Below are 4,982 nucleotides of genomic sequence, written 5' to 3'. Positions count from 1 at the left end.
CATGACAGGGTGAGTGATGTATTGCCCAGCTGTTGCTGGAGGTGGCAAGGATGGCTCTGCCTGATACCCAACACTGGGACAAGGAGGGACAGAACAACTGCCCATGGGCTGGCAGGGACATGCCTGAGGTAGTGAAGACCTCCAAGGATGGGTCCTAGGGGCCGTGTTTAACCAGTGACCCCACCACAGGATGCATGCTCTGGTGAAGCCTGGCACAGGTGAGGACTGGGGAGGATTCCCGGTGTGTAGGAGAATAGGATGGTGACCCAGAAAGAAGCGAAAGGCTCCAAAGGACAAAAGTAAGACAAAGTTTGGCAGTACAGAGTATCAGCATCATGTGCTTTGTGGGAAAATAAGAATGTCTGCTACAAATTGGGAGCCCATCCTCCTGGGACTGGTGCAGGAGGAGAAAGGCTTGTGTGCATGGGTTCATCTCCAAGACATGGGGAGATGTAATGTGATGCAGCAGTGACAAAGAGAAATGTAATGAGGAGATGTGCTAAGGAGCTATTTTCAGAAGCGAAGGGAATACCAAGTGACATTGCAAAGCACTGCAGTGGCACCTCGTTTGCGGTAGGTACTGTGTCATGTTTGAACCACTGGTCAAAAAGGGTGAATACACACAGAGAGATCAAGGAAAAGCTATTCCAAGTATTAGGGGTTTGCATGGTCTAATTTATGAAGGGAGGTGAGAGGACCTTAGATGGTGTAGTCCAGCAAAATTTCCAAATTTAGAATTCCAAAAATTAGTGGATGTTGATAGCTGTTTTGTACTCGGAAATAAAGAAAACATAAAACTGGAGAAGGAATTTTACTCCAGAGGAAGGGGAAATAATGTTTCTTCTGCAGATGCGCATTGCACATCGTGCAATGCATGTCATGAGGAACTGCACAAAAAATAAAGCAAGGAGAGAGTAGCTGTACAACAGCATATATTGAATGTGCAGGACAAGCTGCCTGACATGCTGAGAAACTAGATTGCAGCAGGAATATTTCCAGGATCTGGAAACGTCTCTCACCTGAAGAGAGGAAGCAGCTGGTGAGGCAGGGAGTGACAAGTCCCATTCACACGGCTGTGTGGCTTTTCCCTGTGTTGACACTGTCGAGACTTTGCAAGGAAGCTGGGAACATCCCTTGAGAAACTGCCTGCTGTTGGAAACTAGGGTTTCACTGGTGGAAATCCGCTACTAGGGGTGTCCGTAGTATACTACAGGTAGCTGAAGAGAGTGAATTCAGCCAGTGCTATACAACCTTAGCAAAGTATTCTGCACTCTTGCTCTTAGCAGTACATTTTTAAACTGTAGTGATCTTTGCCTGACTGTTCCTATTCCTAATGTCAGCATCAACATCTTCTCTCAGGTGACTCATGCTTAAAAACAGAGGTACTTTGGTGCACGGTATCTTCTGGTGCGTGTTGTATTCTTGTCTGCTACCATTCAAGCATCACGAGACCTTGGCAGACACCTGATCCTTGTCAGCATCAGACTCAGAAATCTGCACTGATGTAATCCCCCTGGGAGGTGATGAAGCCTCTTTGGGTTACAGACAGGCCCACCTGATAGTGACCTGTGGGGTGCGTCCAAGTCCCAAAGCTGGCAGTGGGGCTTATCGACATGCCATAGATGAAGGTCGGTAACTTCTGAAGGGTGGCCTGTCAGGCTGTATTTTTCATTTCCAAATTAGATGCAAAGCCAGTAGTAGAAACTCAGCAAGTACTTCTTCCTTGGTTGGTGCCAAGGTGGTGGGACCTGGGCAGCAGGTCCTGCCCCACAATGGGGAGAAGCAGCTCCAGGTGTGGTGGTTGCCAAGTCCCTTTCTCAACCTCCTCCACCGAAACAATGAGTGCCTCTGTGAATGTAAACCTGTCTTCTGCTCACTTGCATGAAGTCAACAGTACCTCCTATAAGCCAAAGTTTAATGCTTATTTTTCTATGATTTACCCAGGGGTCATGGGGTGTAATGGGAAGGAAGCTGGTCTGTTCGTCATCTGTTGAAATCAGTCGTTGTTGCAGGTGTGTGCATGGAAGGAAGCAGCCTTGGCAATATTGGTGCAATGCAGCACTAGGAGGTGACTTGTCAGACAGATGGCTTTGCTCTTTATCAGTTATTTGTCCCTTATGTTTGGTTAAGTCTTTGCCAAGCAAACAACCTTTGCAGGATGGAGCTGGGGGCTCAGGACTGCTTGCTTTCACACGACAATGACTGACCTTGAAGACGGCAGGGGCGGATTACGGTCACCAAGCGCTCAACAGACGCCACCACTGAGGTGGTCGGTTCTAATGCCTCCAATTGGGCAAATGGAAAATCACTCATGAACTGCACGTCACCTGGTAAACTCCCCGCCTTCAGCATGCCTAGTAAAGATAAAAGTTCAGCAAGATGCTGCACTTGTTGACATGTTAAAACACCCCACCCCATCGCACCGGCATGCTGCGATCAAAGAAGGCAGGGCACCAAAAGGCAAGAGCCCAGCAGGAGAAGTCACCTGCAGATGGTGCAGCCAAGGGAGCTGGGTGAGGCTTTCGTCTCTTGGTGACATGGCTCACACACAGAATAAAACTCAGCTGCCTTTTGGGCAAATGTAACGGCTCTGGCAATTCTTTTCCATGTGTCACAAGAAATTTTTTGTATGAGTCATTTCCTCTAACGAAAAGATTAAAAAAGAAAGTTTCACAAAATCAGTTCTCAATGACCTCCTCAAATTTTGCCTGAAATTTTGTTGAAAGGAACTGTTTCCTCTCCTTTGTGTGCAACAGTCTGGAGACACCCTCTGCAGCAGGATGCTGCCCAAAAGGGAACGTCCAACCCCAGAAGAGGTGTGGAGTGGGTTTTGTCTTGTGGGGCATTTTAGGCTTCCTGTACAGCCGTGACAGAGAAGGGAGCCGGGGCATGAGAGCTGCCAAATGTGGCCCCATGGCACTTCTGCAGCTCAGCAGTGGAAGAGGACCATGTGATGGGGAATTTGGGATTTCCTGAGCCTGTCGGCTGCTCTGACCCACACGACCAGAGGAGCTGTCCTGCCCTGCCCTGCCCTGCCCTGCCTGCCCTGCCCGCTGCCTGCCCACCACCCCCACATACGTCCTTGTGCTCCTGGATGCAAAGTTTAGCCCAGCACTGGTGAATTACAGGGATTGCTGTCATTTCAGCCTGGATGATGATGCTACTGATCTGTATTTGTCACAGGACCATTATTTAGAGATAAATTATCTCTGAAGCTGTTAGGCTGGTGCCTATTGCTGTGCTCTGATCCTGTAACTCACTGGGGCTGTCCTGAGCCCCTGTTCTGTATGGATTTTGTGGCTGACCACAATGCTATGAAAGCTTCCTGCCTAACCTGTGAAATTCTGGGGGGGTCTAAGGTAAATAAGAAAGTAGACGGATGGTTGTTGTTTTGTATAGGATAGGCATGGGCAGGGAAACAGCCAACTTGTAGAGTGGGGTGGAAAGTGATAGGTGGTCTTAAAAAGTCACTTCGCATTAATGTGGTGTGCACTTGCATACATTGCAGAGAATATGGGTTAACATTCAAAATATAGCAGAAAAGTGCAGGATATACCTATTTAAAGCTGCTGAGCTACCTATTTTGGAAATGTTTGGTCATCTGAGACATCTAAGAAAGTGCATGAACTTTTTTTTTTTAACTCTAGGTGTCTTTTTCTATATTAATGAATATCATGGCTTCATGATTACCTCCAGGAGCACAAGTAGTGCAACACTATATGGTTAGTGGTTTGGGGGAAGATGACAATGCAGGCATCCTAGTTCCATGCTTTAAGTGGAAACCTTATGCTAACTGAGCTAGAGATACTGCAGCATCTGATTGATGGTTTGACTTGTTTGATTCAATGGTTTTGTATTTGAAGCCAAATACTGACATTTCAGATGTACACATTTCTAGCAGACATTCATCATGCATTGCTATTCTGATGTATGTTTTTGTTGCATTTAATTGGTTTTTAACTTCCCTCCGATGACTGCGCAGACCCTGAGGTGCAGAGCAGCAAGGCTGCTGTAGGTAACCCATGGCAGAGGTGCAGGTTCATGTGACCCACCACAGCTTTTCCTTGCTCATGTGGGCACCAGAAAGGAGGCTGGTGGCAATCCTAGCGCTGGCACGTTTTTTGAGCCCAGGGAACTGAAGGGGAAGATGTGAGTTCAACATAATTACACTGAGACTTTTGAACAACACCAGCAGAAGGGGTCTGTGTCCTCAGTGGCTACATGCAGGCAAATGCTCTTAGTGGGCAGAACTGCCCTTTGCAGCCTGAACCAACCAGACAACATCCATTTGCTCAGCAAAATGCTGTGAGATATGTTCTGCAGCAGTTAGTGTGAGGACTGCTTCCAGATGGAAAGATTTCTCCCTTTCTTAATTACAGTTTCATTTCCTGAATGCCCAAAAGAAGAGAGATGATTTAACAGGCAAGAGGAAGCAGGGACAGGTACACCACTGCTTATCTATGTTTTACTGCACCGTATGGAAGATTTATGAGCTTTGAACTTGGAAGCAGCCAGTTTTCCTGGCCTGACGCATGCCAGAGAGGAGCTTGTGGGGATGCTGATATCCCTACATCTGGGTGTGTACGATATGTCCTGATCTGGGGACATACCGCGGTTTTGTTCTCTTGGAAAAAGGAGAGCTGAGAGGGGGAATATAAACTAGTGATAAGAAGAAGTGCTTGTAAGCAGAGCATGTTAAAAATATCTATGATTTTTGTTATTAAATATCATTTTCATTAGTAAAAAAAATCCATTAATAAAAAGTCATTATTATTTTATAATTTTTAGTTATTTTATTTAGTGACTCTTAAATACTCTCAGGGTACTTCTTATCAAAGGCAAGTGCTGTGAGCACCAGCCTAGCATACAAAAATAAGGGAAATTCCCATCCCCAACCAGGCATGCCTTCAGAGAAAGGAGAGTTGCAGTGGCAGGTGAAGGACAGATTGAGGCCATCCTTTGGCATGGGGGGCTTCAGCACT

The sequence above is a fragment of the Mesitornis unicolor genome, unplaced genomic scaffold (genome assembly GCF_000695765.1).
Source record: "Mesitornis unicolor isolate BGI_N332 unplaced genomic scaffold, ASM69576v1 scaffold23191, whole genome shotgun sequence".
NCBI lineage: Eukaryota > Metazoa > Chordata > Aves > Mesitornithiformes > Mesitornithidae > Mesitornis > Mesitornis unicolor.
This window is presented reverse-complemented; position numbering follows the sequence as displayed.